This window comes from Nelumbo lutea, chromosome 1 (assembly GCF_056320005.1).
Source record: "Nelumbo lutea isolate HS-2025 chromosome 1, American lotus-T2T, whole genome shotgun sequence".
Taxonomy (NCBI): Eukaryota; Viridiplantae; Streptophyta; class Magnoliopsida; order Proteales; family Nelumbonaceae; genus Nelumbo; species Nelumbo lutea.
In genome coordinates this window covers 213,470,717-213,492,086 of record NC_142684.1, presented here as the reverse complement: position 1 = coordinate 213,492,086, position 21,370 = coordinate 213,470,717, and the positions used below count along the sequence as shown (strand labels likewise).

The 21,370-nt window shown below is 38.2% G+C and overlaps 1 non-coding gene across 1 annotated transcript; it reads right to left on the bottom strand.

Annotated features, from left to right (window-relative positions):
- Nucleotides 1-1,009: 1,009 nt before the first annotated feature.
- LOC148880866 (small nucleolar RNA R71) lies at nucleotides 1,010-1,116 on the bottom strand. The gene has a single exon (XR_016106044.1). It is a non-coding gene; the product is annotated as a small nucleolar RNA R71 (small nucleolar RNA).
- Between the last annotated feature and the right edge of the window lie 20,254 nt (nucleotides 1,117-21,370).

Here is a 21,370-nt window from a genome sequence, read left to right as displayed (position 1 = left end):
TTAAATAAAATTGGAAAGACTTCAGCTTATGGGAATGACAAATTATCTTGGATAATCTCATCCATTAATATTCATTGGAATGGTTAGGTGGACCGAAAGCCCTAGCGAATTCAACCAATCGTTGCATACTTCAGCATTGTTACTTCTGCTCTTGTTTTCCTTTTTCTGCTTTTTCATTAGTCCTTATTCTCAAATCTGAAATTCGAATGTCCAAATAATTAGGGAAGGCTGTAGTTCTAATAATTATTTTGTTAAATCCTCGTGGGAACGATATTTTTATACTACTTGATAACTAGTGCACTTGCTAGGGTTATATTTATAGCTATCAAGTTTTTTGGCACCGTTGACAGGGATTTAATCCTAAAATAATATTAGAACTTGTTAACCTTGATTAATTTGGATTTTTATTTTGGTTTTTATTATTTTTTTATTTTGTTTACTTTTTTTAGTTTGTTCGAATTCTTGCTTTGTTCAGATTTACTAGTGCATGACACGCACTAGAAGAGAGGGACTAGCAGAATTCGATCCTGAAATTGAAAGGACCCTTCGCTTATTACAAAGGGGCAATAGAGGTAGAACAAGAGAGGAGGTTGATATTGGCGAACCAGCAATAGAGATTGAAGAAGAGATGGCAGAAGCAAATCGCACCCTCTTGGACTACGCCTGTCCAACCATTGATGGGGCGACTTCTAGTATTTGCAAGCCCATAATTCATGCTAATAATTTTGAAATCAAGCCTGCAATCATCCAGATGATTCAGACAAATATTCAGTTTAGTGGGTTGCCAAGTAATGACCCTAATGCACACATTGTTAACTTCCTAGAAATATGTGATACATTTAAACACAATGGAGTTAGTGATGATGCTATTAGGCTTAGATTATTTCCGTTTTCATTGCGTGATAGAGCTAAAGATTGGCTTAACTCACTCTTTGTAGGAAGTATCACCACTTGGAATGATCTAACCCAAAAATTTTTGGCTAAGTATTTCCCACCCTCTAAAACAGAAAAACTGATTAATGATATCACTACTTTTTCTTAATTTAAGAGGGAATCTTTGTATGAAGCATGGGAACGATTCAAGGAGATGCTTAGGAAGTGTCCTCACCATGGGATACCAACTTGGTGTCAAATTCTGACTTTTTATAATGGTATTACCCCCTCTAATCGATCCATTATTGATGCAGCCGCAGGTAGCACAATCATGAGAACAACTCCAGAGGAAGCCTATGACCTAGTGGAGGAGGTGGAGTATAGGCCCGAATTCGTCTTTGATACGGACTGATTCTACCAAAACACAAAACATAAAAGTTGTGGGCCTTTTTCTTACCTTTCCAGTGCTTCTTGAATTGTCCAAATCAGAGTCTGGAATTGAGAGCTATGCCCATATAACTGATCAGTGCCGAAATTGTGCAAAATCATCCGATTAGCCTTGTTTTCTTCCAATCGCCTTCTTGCTTGCCCTGAATCAAAATACAAGTGTAATGAGTCCAATTATGTACCAATTAAGTGTAAAATACTGAATATTGAGGGATAAACATATGACAAATTTTGTTCTCATCAAATCCCCCCACACTTAAACCTTGCCCGTCCTCGAGCAAGTCAAAATTCAAGTAAAAATAGAACAAGAACAAACTAGCTATCCTACCACTTTTTAAACTCCACTCCCCTTCATCTTTCTCCACAAATATTCTAAGTTAATTATTGTGAACATTTAAATCAGCACAACCAAGTCATACACGACTCATCCATCAGTCAATCCAACTTTTGCTACTACAAACTAGGTAGTAAACTAGGAAAAACATCTTTCTCTTCTCTCTCTCTTTTTGTTTTCTTTTGTCTTTCTTCTGAAGAAGTGAGTGCATTTTATGCTCTATCTCACTCTTGGATTACTTGGTCAGTAGGTGCATTTTATGCTTCATCCTACTATTAGATGACTTGGCTGGTAGGTGCATTTTATGCCCCATCCTACCATCGGATTATATGGTTGGTAGGTGCATTTTATGCTTCATCCTACCATCGGATTGCTTGACCGGTAGGTGCATTTTATGCTCCATCCTACCAAGTATAGCAATGGTAAAGTAATTGCCCCGTTTACTTAAACCTGAATTTAGGACTAGCTAAAAAGGAGATGGCTTCAGATAGGTCGTGTACTTAATTGTACCTCATTACTAGGTCCACAAGAATTTTCCCAGAATATTGTTTCAATTGATTTCAAAAGAGTTAAGTTTTTTTTTTTTTGGACGGAAATAAATACTACTTATCAGAACCTATACTCCCCCCCCCCCCACTTAATCTATGCATTGTTGAAAAGTAAAGAAAAGGGGAAATAACTAAACTATAGATGCAAAAACAAGAAGAAAAAAAACAAACTTCCCTACCATAAATCGGGTCCTCTAACTTTTGTAGTTGCAACTTCTGGTGTCTTCCCCTTTCATCCATAATGGGTGGGTTCAAATCTGGAATAGGAGCCTGCAAAACAGAGGGTAAAATTTCCTATCAGAAATTAGTAATATAATATAAGGAGCATTACCTGACTGTCGTAGCTCTGGAGAACCATTCAATGCTGCAACGGTTTCCTGCAATTTAGCACTCAAGGTTGACTCCTCTTTCTTAAGATGCTTAGTAATGGAAATTCTGGATCCCTCCTTCCCACCAAGTTCAAAAGCTTCCTCCTTCTCTTGCTCCTCCTTGGATTTTGCAAAGCGGCTAGGAAAGGGTGGAGTTGTCACTATGGCTTGGGGTTGTTCACTGCTTGCATCTTGAGTTTGGGGTGGAGGTGCTTCCTTTTCTATATCTTCTTCAATTGTTTTCTTAGGTATTTCCTTTCTAGGCCTATTTAGCTTCCTTCCACTTCTTAAAGTGATTGCACTAGCATTCTGTTTAGGATCAACCATGGTCTGGGAGGATAGCATTCCTGATACTTGAGATTCCATTCGACTCATAGCAATTGCCAATTGGCTGACCTAATTCTCCAAGTTTCGAATGCTCGTCCTTGTCTCCTGTTGAAATTGTTGAGTGTTAGTTGCAAGCGCTTTAACAATTTCATCTAGAGACATACCTGGGTTAGACAATGAATATTGTGGAGCCATTGGTCTAGACTGATATTGTTGGTGGAAGCCAAAGGGCTTGGCTTTGTAGCTAAGGTTAGGATGATCCCTCCATCCTGCATTGTAGGTATTTGAGTAGGGATCATATCTCTTTTGTGGGAAGCCTCCAACAGCATTGGCCTGTTCATAGGGTTCATCTTGAAGTGTAGGGCACATGTCAGTTGGATGTCCTGTAGTTGAACAAATCCCGCAAGCCTTCACTGTTTGCATGTTACCTACAGCCATTTGATGGACAAGAGAGGTAAGACTTGCAATTTGTTTTTCTAGGGAAGAGATGTTTACCTCATTATCATGGTTTGCGGGAGGGTTGAGCCTATAGCCGAACTATTGAGAGTTGGCCGCCATGTTTTCAATCTCGGGATCGTATTGGAGCTCACCTACATGAGAAGAATGAGGCATAAACCAAGAAAAAGAAAATAAATCTACTGAGGATGCCAATCCCCGGCAATGGCACCAAAATTTGGTGGGTGCCGAACCCAACCAAAGATAAATAGTCTTGCTCTTGGTTAATAATTTGTAGATAGTGATGAGCAAGGTCATTCTCCACAGGGATTCGGTGGATTTATTTCCAAGTAGATGGATTAAGGGGGGTTGTAAAGCAAAAGAAAATAAGAAAATAGCAGAAAATAACAGAAAACAAAGATTAAATCGATGGGAGATGACTTCTGATTGAAGGGACAAGTTTAGCTTTGATTTGTAGCATTGATCCTTGATGCAAAGATAGATTCAAATGTTTATGAATAAATTGGTTATAGCTATTAACAAACTCTAACAGCTAGCCTCTACTCTTATTATTCGACAACCAAAACAAGCTCTTTGATTGCTTCCCTTATTAATTGGCAGTCCTAAACAAGCTCCTAGGATTTAACATATTAATAGCATTAAGAAGGGAGAGACCCAATTCTGGTCAACGATATCACAAGCTTGGACCGTTTAAACTAGATCATACATATTCCTAACATAGATCGAGAACTTTTTTGCAATCAATTTATGTTAGTTGCCACCATGATCGAACCTACCAATCATATACGAATTTGGAGGTTTAATCGGCCATAGATTATTTTCATTGAATGAGCAAGGGGACCTTCTTGCTTAATCAACAAAAATAATCCTCACAGTTAATTCGCAGAAAACATATGAATACCCATAAGCAATGAACTGAAATAAAAATCAATTAGATCTCACAATGTTTAAAGAATCATAGCTTCCCTAACCCTTCAACTAGAAATAAAAACTTACAAACACCTCATGATGAAATCGCAACTTCCAAATGAGAAAGGGGGGCGAACTCTTGCTTCTTCCTCCTTGGTTGCTGATTTCTCTCTCTGAAGACTGAAGCTCTCTTGGAGAAAATTGATGCCTTCGGTGCTAGTCTGCCCCCCCCCCTTTATACAGATTTGGGGAGAGGGCTGCTCTCCAACTCCCTTAAGGAGATTATCCTCAAACTGGAAAGTCCTAGTCTAATTTGAACTTATCCTACCTAACTCTTATTTGTTATGTTTTTAGGATTACAATTTGAGATTTTAAATCTAATAAAAATATTTTATTGAGATTACATTCAACTTCTATTCTAATGGGACTCTTGGATCTTGAATTCGAACTGGGCTTCTTTAACAATTCTGGCTTGCTTCAAAACTCTTATGCGAAATGGGATTCAGCTTGTGAAATGGGCCTTACTACAGAATTGATCCGACTTTGGGCCCGAATTCGTCTTTGATACAGACCGATTCTGAAGGGATAGGATATCCATCACATGGAAGCCCAAAGATTGCGGAGTAAGGGGGGGCAAACTTCAAAAATTTTCTCTCCCTTCAACTGGGAATCGTATTCCCTATTTAAAAAATCATATTTTCAAGGATCATTCTTGAACCATAAACTAAACCAGATCTGAACCAAAAAGGAGTAGGGAGAGATAATACATGATAAAGAGAAGCAGTATCTCCCAATGGAGGTGTTCATGCCCAAGGAAGGATCCAAAATCTGCTCCCACTGAAGATGGTGCAGTGCAGGGTGGAGCAGAATCAGCAGTGTTCTTCCAAAAAGAATTTGACCCTTCGCAAGAATCAACTGGATGGCTTGTGAATACAACTTCCACCAATCTTTTCTCCAAAAGATTGGTATCAAAATCAAATCTTGATTTTTCCCAAGAACTGGAGATTGAACTGCTGTAGGCGGCGGTTGTAGGAAGGAGGCGGCAAAAGAGTATTTGCAGGGTGCAGAATTCTTTCTTCTAGTAATTTCAGCTCTGAAGACAAGAGTGTTGATTGCATAAAGACTACCGCCCCCTCCTCCTTTTATAGACTTAAAGGGATCAGCTCCTGATCCTATTAGCACTTATGGCCCATGTGAAGGGATAGAAAATCCATCACATGGAAGCCCAAAGATTGCAGAATAAGGGGACAATTTTCAAAAATTTTTCTCTCCCTTCAACTGGGAATCGAATTCCCTATTTAGAAAATCATATTTTCAAAGATCATTCTTGAACCATAAACTGAACTAGATCTGAACCAAAAGGAGTAGGGAGAGATAATACCTGATACAGAGAAGTAGTATCTCCCAATGGAGGTGTTCATGCCCAAGGAAGGATAAAAAATTTGCTCCCACTGAAGATGGCGTAGTGTAGGGTGGAGCAGAATCAGCAGTGTTCTTCCAAAATAATTTGATCCTTCTCAAGAATCACCTGGACGGCTTGTGAATACAACTCCCACCAATCTTTTCTCCAAAAGATTGGAATCAAGATCCAATCTTGATTTCTCCCAAGAACTGGAGATCGAACTGCTGTAGGCGACTGCTGCAAGAAGGAGGCGGCAATAGAGTATTTGCAGGGTGTAGATTCTCTCTTCTGTGATTTCATCTCTGAAGACAAGACTTTGTATTGCTTGCTTGTGATGTTTAAAGGTTGCCACCCCCTCTTCCTTTTATAGACTTAAAGGGATCAGCTCCTAATCCCATTAGTAGTTGCTAACCCAAATCATATCTGGATTAGAAGTCCCTTTAAGATAAGGGATAACCCTTATCTTATCTGTAGATTAGATCAGCCATCTTCTAATCTAATTAGGAAGTTTCCAGATCTAAATCTTATTTAGATCTTGGACTCTCTAAGTGGATAGGGTGTAGGCCCAATCCTATTAGCTGATCCATCTTAGCAGCCGCCTACAGTAGTTCGATCTCCAATTCTTGGGAGAAATCAAGATTGGATCAAATATGCACTTAGTCATTTAAGGTTATGTATTCACTTAGCCATCCAAACTGCTACCCCGTTGGGCTTCCTTGTATGGTGTGGGACCCAAACATTGATCTACACATCAGCCACATGGGTTCAGCCCAGCCTTTGTTACAAGGCCTGGCGGAATACACCGTTATGGACAGTGCACCCCCTTATAAGGAGGCCTCTAGGAGGAGGGAGAGGTGATGAACTTACAATTTATCTATAATTTTTGAGGACTTTAGCATGGATTTTTATGCCGGTTTTATTAATTTTTGCCTTAATTTAGCTTAATGCTAAGAATAAGTTCAGGGATAATCAATCCAAGAAAAGGAAGGAAAAAGGCAAGAAAAGAAGGTTCAAAAAGACCAATTTCAATCCAGCCCGGTCGTGGAAGCAAGAGAGAGCACTTCGGCCCAAAAAGAGCAAGTGAATTCCTTGAGAAAACCCCAGAAAATAAAGCCTAGCTATGAGGAGAATTCGGCCCAGCAAGGAAGGCCCATTTTTAGCCCAAATAACAGCCTAGAGTGTAGCCCACATGAGCTCAAAAGCAAGCTAAGTTGTAGCCCAAATAGCAGCCCAAAGGGAGCTAGGGGCGGCAACTTCTAGGAGTTTCTTGAAGAGAAGGAGGGAGCACTCTAGAAGGTTCATGAGGGGTGTAATACACCCCATTCTAGAGGCTTCAAGAAGGGGCAAGAGCCCCTTGAAAAACTATATAAGGAGGCCTCTAGGAGGGGAGAAAGTTGTTCAATTGCTTGAGAGAAAGGCTCTCCCACTCTTAGAGGTTCAGCCACCTTGAGAGAAGAGAAGAGAAGAAGGCTAGGCGCAAGGAAGAAGAAGAAGAAGGGCTGAAGGAAGTTCAAGACAAGCAAGCTAGAAGAAGAAGGTGAGTTCGAATTGAGGGATTGTGATTCAAAGATTTTTTGTAATAAATCATTTGTAGTTTCATTCTCTTTTGATTTGAATTCAGTTTCTTAGTTATATGTTCTTTCTTCTTTCTCCTTGTTTCCATTCTTCCTTGATGTATTTCAGCTTGTAAAATTTCAGTTCAGCAATCTAATTCTTTTTGATTCATTCAAATGATCATGCATTGTACTTGAAGTTTCTTGAATAAGGGTGTGATTGCAGATCAATTCGGCCAACTAACCTTCAAAACTCAGATCTGAATTCTCAGATCTGAGATTGCAAGATCTGAATTGCTTGAAAGAGAATTCAGATCTGCAAATTTCAGATTGGGCGAATTAATCTACAGCTTGGAATTCCTAGAGTGCTTGAGAGAGACTCTAGGAATTCAGATCTACTATTCAAGAACTGAATTGAGTGCAAGGTTAGAGATAACTTGCACAATTCAGTTGGTGATCAATTCAGATTTGAATTGATGCCTTAGAAGTGTTTGAAGAAATGCATGCATGGGGATTAGATTCTTGCTAGAGATAGAAGAACCGTCACTCATGCATAGGATGAACATGCGCTTGAGAGAGGCTGTTCATGACCTTGGGGTTTCACCAAACCAAGGCTCAATCATGATTCATTCGAATGATCCAAATTGATAGATTGCTGAATTCTGAGATTGACATTTACTGCTTACTCTTCTAACCTGAATTGAAGGCAATTGGACCAATGATTTAGATAGATTTTAATTTAGGATTTCTTAGCTTTCATTAGAGTTTTGATTTATTTGTTGATCAGATAAGAAATGTTCAATTTAGTATTGGTAATTGTTTCCTAAATCCTCGTGGGAACGATACTTCACTCACTACTTTATTACTTGAACGGCTAGTGCACTTGCTAGTGTCACAATGAGCCACACATCAAGTTTTTGGCGCCGTTGCCGGGGATTTAGAGAAGCAATATTAGGAAACATTGAGCATTCTTAATCTGATCTCATTCAGCATTGCATTCATAGTTGGGTTAATTTGCTAACTTTTTCATTTCAGCTTGGACTGCAACTGCTGTACTCATGTAGTTATGTTTCTTCTTTCTTAAGTAGATTACTTTCTTTTTTTGGTTTCAGTTTCATTTTAATAAAGGCATATTTGATTTCTATTCAATCTTGATGTTATTCCCTTCAAAAAGAAAAAAAAAAAAAAAAATTTTACATAAACATGAGTGTTGCAGATCTGAGTTGCATTCGGCACTCAGATCAGCAGATTTCAAATCTGCAGCACTCAACCGAAAAGAGTTGCTTGTGTTTCAGATTTTATTATTCTTTTCTTTCATTTCAAAAAGAAAAAAAAAACAAATGAAAAAAAAAAGGGGGAGATATTTTGAACAACCAGAGGAGCAATTGAGAATTCGGATCAGAACTCAGATCTGAGTTTAGATCTGAATTCTGCTATTGCAGATCTGCAACAGTTCAGATCTGAGTTCCTCTGAACTCAGACCTGAACTGATGAAATTTTGAGGGGAATTGGGTGTCATCACCACCCCAATTCACCCTAGGGCACTTCTGCTATTCCCCAAAAACAATTTGGTAGCAATAACTGAAGGTAAGGCAATTGAGAATTCAGATCCAAACTCAGACTTGAGTTCAGATCTGAATTCTGCTGTTACAGATCTGCTCAGTTCAGATCTGAATTCCTCTGAACTCAGATCTGAACCGATGCAAGTTTGAGGTGAATTGGGTGCCATCACTACCCCAATCCACCCTATGATACATCCAACCTGCCTCAAGGGTGAATGGATAGCAAGGAATGAGAGAAATTCAAATCTGAAATGCAGTTGATATAATGTGAGGACTGAACTGATACAGAGCATTCTATGAATTCTGGGTGGACTGAATTCTTGGCTTTACCCACTTGTACCCAATCTAAATTTGGTGAGGATGTGTGTTTGGATTGAATAATTGTGATGCCTCACATATTCAATAAAAGCAGCAGTGCATTCCACTAGCATTCAGAGCTGTAGCAGGGCTGCTACAGTACAGCAATTAGCATGAAACTCCATTGCTGATCTAGTTAGCTCTCTTTCCCATTGTTGACCTACTTCATATTTGATTGTTGATTTAGTGTAGCTGGTAGATGTAGTTCTTCAGCATTGCATTCATAGTTGGTTTAATTTGCTTAATTTTTCATTTTTGCTTTGAATGCAACTGCTGTATTACTGTAGTTATGCTTCTTATCTCTTTAGTAGATTACTTTATTTTCCTTGTTTCAGTTTAATTTTAATAAAAGGAGATCTGTTTTGCTTTCTATCTTGAAGTTATTACCCTCTAAAAAAAAAAAAATCACAAAATCATGAGTGTTGCAGATCTGAGTTGCATTCGGCACTCAGATCTACTATAGCAGAACTGCAGCACTCAACCGAAAAAAAAAAAAAATTAAAATGAGTTCAGATCTGAATTGCATTCATCAATCAGACCTGCACTCATCCAAAAAGATTTTGGTTGCATTGCTGTATTTTGTTTTAGATTTATAAAAAAAAAAAAGATAAAGAAAATAAAAAGAAAACAATGAAAAAATAGCATGTGAGTTTTCAAATCTGAAACTTAGATTTGAAGTTCAGATCTGAGTTCAGCCGGTTGCAGGACTGCATTCTGCTTGGTTCAGATTTGAGTTCATCTGAACTCAGACCTGAACCCACTCTATTTTGATGTGAATTTGGGTAGTGACAGCACCCAATTCATAATTTGATGCATCAGACTTGCCTCATTGATGAAAATTTAAGCCATGAATGGTAAAATCAGTTCTGAAGTGCATGAGAATTTGAGGCAGTATAAGTACATGATCTGAAATTTTTGTGAACTTGATGTTTTGTTATCTTTTAAATCACTTGCACCCGATCTGAATTGGCTGTGGATTGATGTTTGGATTGGATTAGGACTGATGTTTGTGAGGCCTGAAAAGTCCAAAAAGAGCTTCATATTTTTGATGTAATGGTATTCAGATCTAAATCAAGGCTGCTTTCATTATAAAATTGCAGATCTGATTTCAGGTCTGAGGCATACAAGACATTTAAGTTGGGACTTGAAAGAGAAGTCTTAAGCTCTTGGGATCAAACTTATTTCAGACCTAACTGCAACAGATTTTAGACCTACTTATTGATATTAGGTTTGGAGTTTTTGTAAGTGACTGTTCTCAAAAGTCAAGTTCTAACCAAAAAAAAAAAAAAAAAAAAAAAAAAAAAAAATCAAATAACTTTGGTAGTGTGCTGATTTCAAGAACTCTTAGACTTCTAGGCTAGTTTCAATCTTGTAAATCACTTGTTTATCACTTGCATATCAGATTCCAAGAGATATTTATATTGGCTTTTGATCTTGTTTTTTTTTTAAATTTATTTATTTATTTATTTTGTTAGATAGAATTCAAACTTCTTGGCCTTGTAAGTTTCTGTTGTGTATTATAGACTGGTTAAATTATTTACATTGTTTGGAATTGTGTATAGTAGTCTTTTTATTATTTGGTTTAAATTATTTTTAGTTAGAACAAAACTCTTGATCTCTCTTGCAAGTAAATTCTAGCAGAAGAGGCTCCCACCAAAAGAACTCTTGCATATCTGGAAATTAATCTTCAGGAAGTCCTCTATACACCCTTCTCTTTACTTGGAATTTCTCTTGTTGGTTTTATTGTGACTCCCTAACACTAGGAACATTGAGGACAATGTTCATCTTAAGTGTGGGGGAGTGAGCCTGAGGCTAGGGTATGGGGGCTGAAACCATGCACCTCATTCACCCCAACACACATATGCAGGCAATGACATCACAAAAAAAAAAAAAAAAAAAAAAAAAAAAAAAAAAGATTGGAACCCCTCAAGTTCATTACTATTTATTTGATGATTTTTTTTTAAGAAGGAATTCAATGAGTTGAGGGAGACTGATGTACTTGTTAAGTTTTTATTCTTGTGAATGACCCAATTTGATATATGCATGAGAAAAGGGGAGCTGAATATGCTTTTCAGCATGACTAGCCCTAACTTCCTTCATGTGTATGGAAGCCCTTGATTTCATTGTTAATGGTCAAGAAAGCTAGTGCACATCTGAAGTGCTGATTCTTGAGGTTCAATAATTGCAAAGAAGGACAAAAGCCCAAATTGACTCCGCTATTCTGAGCTGAATAGTAAAACTAGCAGCTTAGAACATGAGTCTTATTTACCTACCTCAAACAAGTGACCAGTGTGAGATGGAGCATAAGATGCACTCACACCGAAAAAAAAAAAAAAAGATGGAAATAAAACTCACACCGAAAAAAAAAAAAAAAAAAAAAAAAAAAAAGAAAAAAAAAAAAAAAAAAAAAAGAGAGAAAAGTGTGAGATGGAGCATAAAATGCACTCACACCGAAAAGAAAAAAAAAAAAAAAAAAAAAAAAAAAAAAAAAAAAAAAAAAAAAAAAAGGTGAGATGGAGCATAAAATGCACTCACCCTTAGAAATAAGTAATTGTGGTGACAACCGAGGTTCAAAGGGGCACTCTAAAGTTGAACTCTCATTGAGATTTAGTTACAGATGTGAAACTTAGTGAAATTTGATTATTAACCTTGACAATTAAGGAGCTGATTTATATATGAATTAGGAGTGAAGGCTAGACTATGATGAAATTCATATTCTCCTTTCCTCAGATCTGATACATATCTTAAATGGTAATTTACAAGAATAAGAGTTGAGCACTTACAAAAGTTCCCCGACTACTCAATGCATTTCTATCTTAAAAAGTTCACCAGGTAAATGGTGAGAACAGAAGGGGGGAATGTTAAGTTTATGGCTGATGTCTTTGCTTGAGGACAAGCAAAAGCTTAAGTGTGGGGGTATTTGATGAACTTACAATTTATCTATAATTTTTGAGGACTTTAGCATGGATTTTTATGCCGGTTTTATTAATTTTTGCCTTAATTTAGCTTAATGCTAAGAATAAGTTCAGGGATAATCAATCCAAGAAAAGGAAGGAAAAAGGCAAGAAAAGAAGGTTCAAAAATTTACCAATTTCAGCCCAGCCCGGTCGTGGAAGCAAGAGAGAGCACTTCGGCCCAAGAAGAGCAAGTGAATTCCTTGAGAAAACCCAAGAAAAGAAAGCCTAGCTATGAGGAGAATTCGGCCCAGCAAGGAAGGCCCATTTTTAGCCCAAATAACAGCCTAGAGTGTAGCCCACATGAGCTCAAAAGCAAGCTAAGTTGTAGCCCAAATAGCAGCCCAAAGGGAGCTAGGGGCGGCAACTTCTAGGAGTTTCTTGAAGAGAAGGAGGGAGCACTCTAGAAGGTTCATGAGGGGTGTAATACACCCCATTCTAGAGGCTTCAAGAAGGGGCAAGAGCCCCCTTGAAAAACTATATAAGGAGGCCTCTAGGAGGGGAGAAAGTTGTTCAATTGCTTGAGAGAAAGGCTCTCCCACTCTTAGAGGTTCAGCCACCTTGAGAGAAGAGAAGAGAAGAAGGCTAGGCGCAAGGAAGAAGAAGAAGAAGGGCTGAAGGAAGTTCAAGACAAGCAAGCTAGAAGAAGAAGGTGAGTTCGAATTGAGGGATTGTGATTCAAAGATTTTTTGTAATAAATCATTTGTAGTTTCATTCTCTTTTGATTTGAATTCAGTTTCTTAGTTATATGTTCTTTCTTCTTTCTCCTTGTTTCCATTCTTCCTTGATGTATTTCAGCTTGTAAAATTTCAGTTCAGCAATCTAATTCTTTTTGATTCATTCAAATGGTCATGCATTGTACTTGAAGTTTCTTGAATAAGGGTGTGATTGCAGATCAATTCGGCCAACTAACCTTCAAAACTCAGATCTGAATTCTCAGATCTGAGATTGCAAGATCTGAATTGCTTGAAAGAGAATTCAGATCTGCAAATTTCAGATTGGGCGAATTAATCTACAGCTTGGAATTCCTAGAGTGCTTGAGAGAGACTCTAGGAATTCAGATCTACTATTCAAGAACTGAATTGAGTGCAAGGTTAGAGATAACTTGCACAATTCAGTTGGTGATCAATTCAGATTTGAATTGATGCCTTAGAAGTGTTTGAAGAAATGCATGCATGGGGATTAGATTCTTGCTAGAGATAGAAGAACCGTCACTCATGCATAGGATGAACATGCGCTTGAGAGAGGCTGTTCATGACCTTGGGGTTTCACCAAACCAAGGCTCAATCATGATTCATTCGAATGATCCAAATTGATAGATTGCTGAATTCTGAGATTGACATTTACTGCTTACTCTTCTAACCTGAATTGAAGGCAATTGGACCAATGATTTAGATAGATTTTAATTTAGGATTTCTTAGCTTTCATTAGAGTTTTGATTTATTTGTTGATCAGATAAGAAATGTTCAATTTAGTATTGGTAATTGTTTCCTAAATCCTCGTGGGAACGATACTTCACTCACTACTTTATTACTTGAACGGCTAGTGCACTTGCTAGTGTCACAATGAGCCACACATCAAGAGGTGTTCAATTGCTTGAGAGGAAGGCTCTCCCACTCTTAGAGGTTCGGCCACCTTGAGAGAAGAGAAGAGAAGAAGGCTAGGCGCAAGGAAGAAGAAGAAGAAGGGCTGAAGGAAGTTCAAGACAAGCAAGCTAGAAGAGAAGGTGAGTTCGAATTGAGGGTTTGTGATTCAAAGATCTTTTGTAATAAATCAATTGTAGTTTCATTCTCTTTTGATTCGAATTTAGTTTCTTTGTTATATTTTCTTTCTTCTTTCTCCTTTTTTCCATTCTTCCTTGATGTATTTCAGCTTGTAAAATTTCAGTTAGGCAATCTAATTCTTTTTGATTCATTCAAATGGTCATGAATTGTACTTGAAGTTTCTTGAATAAGAGTGTTATTGTAGATTAATTCGGTCAACTAACCTTCAAAACTCAGATCTGAATTCTCAGATCTGAGATTGCAAGATCTGAATTGCTTGAAAGAGAATTCAGATCTGCAATTTTCAGATTGGCCGAATTAATCTACAGCTTGGAATTCCTAGAGTGCTTGAGAGAGACTCTAGGAATTCAGATCTACTATTCAAGAACTGAATTGAGTGCAAGGTTAGAGATAACTTGCACAATTCAGTTGGTGATCAATTCAGATTTGAATTGATGCCTTAGAAGTGTTTGAAGAAATGCATGCATGGGGATTAGATTCTTGTTAGAGATAGAAGAACCGTCACTCATGCATAGGATGAACATGTGCTTGAGAGAGGCTGTTCATGACCTTGGGGTTTCACCAAACCAAGGCTCAATCATGATTTATTCGAATGATCCAAATTGATAGATTGCTGAATTCTGAGATTGACATTTACTGCTTACTCTTCTAACCTGATTTGAAGGCAATTGGGCTAATGATTTAGATAGATTTTAATTTAGGATTTTTTTAGCTTTCATTAAAGTTTTGATTTATTTGTTGATCAGATAAGAATTGCTCAATTTAGTATTGGTAATTGCTTCCTAAATCCTCGTGGGAACGATACTTCACTCACTACTTTATTACTTGAACGGCTAGTGCACTTGCTAGTGTCACAATGAGCCACACATCAAGTTTTTGGCGCCGTTGCCGGGGATTTAGGGAAACAATATTAGGAAACATTGAGCATTCTTAATCTGATCTCATTCAGCATTGCATTCATAGTTGGGTTAATTTGCTAACTTTTTCATTTCAGCTTGGACTGCAACTGCTGTACTACTGTAGTTATGTTTCTTCTTTCTTAAGTAGATTACTTTCTTTTTCTGGTTTCGGTTTCATTTTAATTCATTTCCTTTAAATCTTGGTGTTGTTACATTCAAAAAGAAAAAAAAAAGAAAAAAAAAATTCACAAAAGCATGAGTGTTGCAGATCTGAGTTGCATTCGGCACTCAGATCAGCAGCACTCAGCCGAAAAGAATTGCTTGTGTTTCAGACTTATTTCTTTTTCCATTACAAAAAGAAAAAAAATATATATAAAATGAAAAAAAAAGAGATCTTTTGAACATCAAGAGGAGCAATTGAGAATTCGGATCAGAACTCAGATCTGAGTTCCTATTGCAGATCTGCAATATGCAATTTTGAGGGGAATTGGGTGTCATCACCACCCCAATTCACCCTACGGCACTTCTGCTATTCTCCAAAAACAATTTGGTAGAAATAACTGAAGGTAAGGCAATTGAGATTTCAGATCCGAACTCAGACTTGAGTTCAGACCTGAATTCTGCTATTGCAGAACTGCTCAGTTCAGATCTGAGTTCAGGTGAACTCAAACCTGAACTGATACAAGTTTAAGGTGAATTGGGTGCCATCATCACCCCAATTCACCCTATGATAAATCTGACATACCCCAAAGGTAATTGGATAGCAAAGAATAAAAAAGAAAATTCAGATCTGAACTGATACAGATCTGAACTATAGTTGAGGACTGAACTGATACAGAGCACATTTTGGATTTTCGGTGAACTGAACATTTGCTTTATCCACTTGTAACCGAGCTACATTAGCTAAGGAGGTGTATGTTTGGGTTGAATAATTGTGATGCCTCAGTTATTTAATAAAAAAATTAGCACTTTCCAAGTATTTCTATTGGCATTCAGATCTGTAGCAGGGCTGCTATAGTACAACAGTTAGCAGACCTGAAAGTTGTGTGGACTGAATAGCTTGCAATACCAAACATTGCAGACCCAATTTTCAGGTCTTAGCGAGTGTTTGATATGCATCAGCTATACAGGTTTGAGCTTCAATTGTAGAGCTTAAAATCCTTAAACCAAGCCTAACTCAGGACTGGTTTTAGTTTATTTCAGATCCTTTTAATATATTTTTCAGATCAGATCTGATTTCAGCCCTAAAGCATCACAGATTTGATTCCAACCTTAATGGATGTATATTGTAGTGTATACCAATGAGTGTGTATGAATATACAGCTCAGATCTGAATTATTATTTGTTAACTTCTTTGGACTAACAATACCAAAGACTTGTAGATCTGAACTCAACTAAATTGGGTCTGAATTCAGATGTTGCAATCGATGGATGTAGATAAAGGAACCTTGAATAAGATGATTGGTTTAAATATGCTTTTAGTATAATCGGCTTCATTTATTCATGATAGGATGTAGGTTTTTGTATTCCAATAATTCACTTTACATTTTCAGTGTGATAGGATTAGTTATTTATTTTCTTTTGTGAATATTGGCCTTTTTATTGCTTTGACCTTAACAGTTTATGACAAGCAGACCTGAACTGGAAGAGATCCTTTACGACCCAGAGATTGAACGGACTCTCCGTGTCCATTTAAGAGCTGCTAGGCAAGTCAGACAAGAAGCACAAGAAGCTCAAGAAGCTCAAGAAATGGCTAAGCAGATGACTATGATGGACTATGCCAAACCCACTCTCACTGGAGCTGCCTCCAGCATTATCAGGCCCAATATTGCTGCTAACAACTTTGAGATCAAACCTGCCATGACACTTATACAACACTATCTGCACAAATAGGAGCACTCAGTAAGAAAATAGATGAAATGCAGATAGCTTCCATTCATGTGCAGCCTCTTAATTGTGAATTGTGTGGGGGAGGCCACATCAGTACAGACTGCCAAGTTGGCAATCAGTTCAGACCATCTACTGAACAAGTTGACTATGTCAGCAATTCGTCAAGACAACAGGGTTACCAGAGTCACCATACTTTTCATCCAGGATGGAGGGGACATTCAAACCAGTCCTGGCCAAATCAGCATACTTCCAAGCCGTTTCACCAGACTTATCATCAGCCTGAACCAAAATCCAATTTGGAAGAACTGATGACAAAATTTATAGCAGGTGCAGAAACTAGGTTCCAGAACCAGGAAGCCTCAATCAAAAACCTGAAAAACCAAGTGGGGCAATTGGCACAATTAATCTCTTCCAGACTATCGGGAACTCTTCCAAGCAACACTGAAGTGAATCCACGAGAGCAGGTGCAAGCTATTACCTTAAGGAGTGGAAAAGAGTTGCCTGAGGTAGAAAAGAAGAATTGGGCTGAACCCAAGGTAGAAACAAGCCTTGGGACCAGACAACAGAAGACGGAACAACCAGAAGCACAACAAGGGATGCACCAACAACCACAAGTTCCATTCCCAAACAGGCTGAAGCAACAAAAATTGGAGAAGGAATTTGGTAAGTTTCTTGAAATATTTAAAAGTTTACATATTAATATTCCTTTTGCTGATGCTTTAGCCCAGATGCCACACTATGCAAGGTTTTTGAAGGAATTATTGGCAAACAAAAGGAAACTGGGAGATGTGGCTACAGTTGCATTAAATGAGGAATGTTCTGCTATCCTTCTGAACAAGCTACCTCAGAAACTCAAAGATCCAGGGAGTTTCACTATTCCTTGTACCATTGGCAGTTTAAAAATTGAAAAAGCTTTATGTGACCTAGGAGCTAGCATCAATTTAATGCCATATTCTATCTTCAAGAAATTGGGGTTGAATGAACCCCAACCCACTAGAGTGGCATTACAATTGGCTGATAGATCCATTAGACATCCTAGGGGGATCATAGAAGATGTGTTAGTTAAAGTTGACAAATTCATTTTTCTAGTTGATTTCATTGTGTTAGACATGCAAGAAGATGTGGAGGTCCCACTTATCCTAGGGAGACCTTTCCTGGCTACCGGAAAAGCAATGATTGATGTCCAACAAGGACAACTCAGCCTTAGGATACAAGATGAGGAGATAATTTTTAAAATGTCTAATGCTATGAAACATTTACCCTCTAGTGATGATTCTTGTTTTATGATTGATGCCATTGAATTGACAATTGATGAATGCTTCCAGGTAAGTAGAATAACTGATCCTCTTGAACTCTGCCTCCAGCAGGGAGAACTTGAAGAAGGAGAAAATGAAAAAATAAACCTCATGATAGCATACCTGAACGATAAGCCTCAATTCAAGGGAAAGGGGTTTCTTAAATTAGTGAACTTAGGCAAATTTCTTGGACCATCAGGTAAGCCATCACCCCAAGAACCCCCCACCCTTGAACTGAAGCAATTACCATTCCATTTAGAGTATGCTTTCCTTGAGGAACCATCAGATCTCCCCGTGATAATTTCCGCAGCGCTGAATCCCTTACAAAGAGAAAAATTATTAAGAGTGCTGCGGGAACACAAAAATGCTATAGCTTGGAAGGTAAAAGATATCAAAGGCATTAATCCATCAATCTGCACTCACAGAATTTTGATGGAAGAGGACAGCAAGCCTTCCGTTCAACCTCAAAGGCGCCTGAACCCCAACATGAAAGAAGTGGTAAAGGCTGAAATAATTAAGTTGTTAGATGCTGGGATCATTTATCATTTTTTTGATAGTTCTTGGGTAAGCCCTGTGCAAGTTGTGCCCAAGAAAGGGGGTACGACTGTTGTTCCTAATGAGAAAAATGAACTCATCCCTACTAGAACCGTCACCGGATGGCGTGTGTGTATTGACTATAGAAAATTAAATGAAGCCACCCGAAAGGACCATTTCCCTCTCCCATTTATGGATCAAATGTTGGAGAGGCTAGCCGGGCATGAGTATTATTGTTTCTTGGATGGATATTCAGGGTATAACCAGATACCAATTGCACCAGAAGATCAAGAAAAGACCACTTTTTGTTGCCCATATGGAACCTTTGCATACCGAAGGATGCCCTTTGGGTTATGCAATGCCCTAGCAACCTTTCAGCGATGTATGATGTCTATATTTTCTGATATGGTTGAAAATTTTATTGAGATCTTCATGGATGATTTTTCAATTTTTGGCTCTTCGTTTGATGCATGTTTGAATAATCTGGAACAGGTGCTTACTAGATGTAAAGAAACACATCTTGTGTTGAATTGGGAGAAATGTCATTTTATGGTGCAAGAAGGCATAGTGCTTGGACACAAGATCTCTCAAAGAGGTATAGAAGTCGACAAGGCCAAGGTGGAGGCAATTGAAAAATTGCCAACCCCAACATCTGTTTGTTCTTTGAGAAGTTTCTTAGGACATGTCGGATTCTATAGGAGGTTTATTAAGGATTTCTCAAAAATTTCCAAGCCATTATCTACCTTGCTTCAGAAAGAAGTGCCTTTTGAATTTTCAACTGAATGCCTTCATGCTTTCAACATCTTGAAAGACAAATTGATCCATGCACCTATCATGGTAGCACCAGATTGGACCCTCCCATTTGAATTAATGTGTGATGCGAGTGATTTTGCTATAGGAGCTGTTTTAGGACAAAGAATGAACAAACATTTTCAGCCAATTTACTATGCTAGCAGAACCTTGACTGGATCCCAACTCAATTACACCACCACAGAAAAGGAGCTGCTAGCAGTAATATTTGCACTTGATAAGTTTCGTTCATATCTGATATTATCCAAGGTTGTTGTCTACACAGATCACTCGGCATTAAGGCACTTGCTTACCAAGCAAAACTCAAAACCAAGACTAATCAGGTGGATCCTTTTATTGCAAGAGTTTGACATTGAGATTAGAGACATGAAGGGTGCTGCAAACCTGGCTGCTGACCATCTCTCCCGGTTGGACACGGTAAACTCAAAAGAGGAGATAACCAGCAACATTCGAGAAGAATTTCCGGATGAGCAATTGTACTCAATACAGAAATACTCATATCCTTGGTATGCTGATTTTGCTAATTATATAGCTGCACAAGTCCTTCCTCCTAACCTTTCATATCAACAGAAAAAGAAATTCCTTTCTGATGTAAAATATTATCTGTGGGAGGAACCCTTTTTGTATAAATTGTGTGCAGATCAAATCATAAGGAGATGTGCCCCCGAGGAGGAGATGGAGTCGGTACTCCAATTTTGCAATGATAAAGAAGCAGGAGGTCATTTTGGAGCTAGTCGCACTGCAGCCAAGGTTTTGCAATCAGGTTTTTATTGGCCCACACTTTTCAAAGATGCCCATAGGTATGTGTCCACATGTGACAAATGCCAAAGATCGGGAAACATTTCCTGACGGAATGAAATGCCCCTTTCCAAACTGTGAAATCTTTGATGTTTGGGGTATAGATTTCATGAGACCTTTCCCGAATTCTTTTGGGAATAAGTACATCCTCGTTGCAGTTGACTATGTATCCAAATGGGTAGAAGCCATGGCTTTACCCACAAATGACTCAAGAAGGGTGGTACACTTCCTAAAGAAGCTATTCTCCCAATTTGGAACTCCGCGAGCTATAATTAGTGATAGGGGAACTCACTTCTGCAATAGCCAATTTGAGAGGTTAATGCAGAAATATGGAATTACACATAAATTAGCTACCCCTTATCACCCTCAAACCAGTGGCCAAGTGGAGTTGGATAACAGGGAACTCAAAAGATTTCTGGAAAAGACCGTAGCATCTGCCAGAAAAGATTGGTCCATCAAATTAGATGATGCATTATGGGCATACAGAACTGCATTTAAGACACCCATTGGCATGTCCCCCTACAGATTGGTCTTTGGTAAAGCATGCCATTTACCAGTTGAATTAGAACACAAGGCCTATTGGGCTCTTAAATTCTTAAATTTTGACATTCAGGCCACAGGGGCTAAAAGGCGGTTGCAATTGAATGAATTGGATGAATTCAGACTTACCACCTATGAGAATGCTAAAGTTTATAAAGAAAGAATAAAAAACTGGCATGATAAGAACTTGCTGAGACGGGACTTTTATGTAGGCCAACAGGTATTGTTATATAATTCCCATCTCCGCTTGTTTCCAGGTAAGCTGAGATCCAGGTGGTCTGGAACCTTTACCATTTCACAGATTTTTCCCCATGGGGTTATAGAACTCACCCACCCGGTTCAGGGCACGTTTAAAGTAAATGGTCAGCGCCTGAAACCATATTTAATGGGCGGTACTGTACCCCCTCCATCCACTGTTTATCTTGATAACCAATAATCTTTTATGCTTGCTCATGAACAGGTTAAGGAATCTTTTTGTCATTTATCTTTTTAGAATATTAGTTAGTAAAATAAAGATCTTTTTCTCAAAATTCCAATTCTTTAAGGACTCAGTTCATCATTTTCATTTCTTCTGTTTGCTCTAGCAAATGTGATCCCCTAACACTACGAACATTGAGGACAATGTTCATCTTAAGTGTGGGGGAGTGAGCCCGAGGCTAGGGTATGGGGGCTGAAACCATGCACCTCATTCACCCCAACACACATATGCAGGCAATGACATAACCAAAAA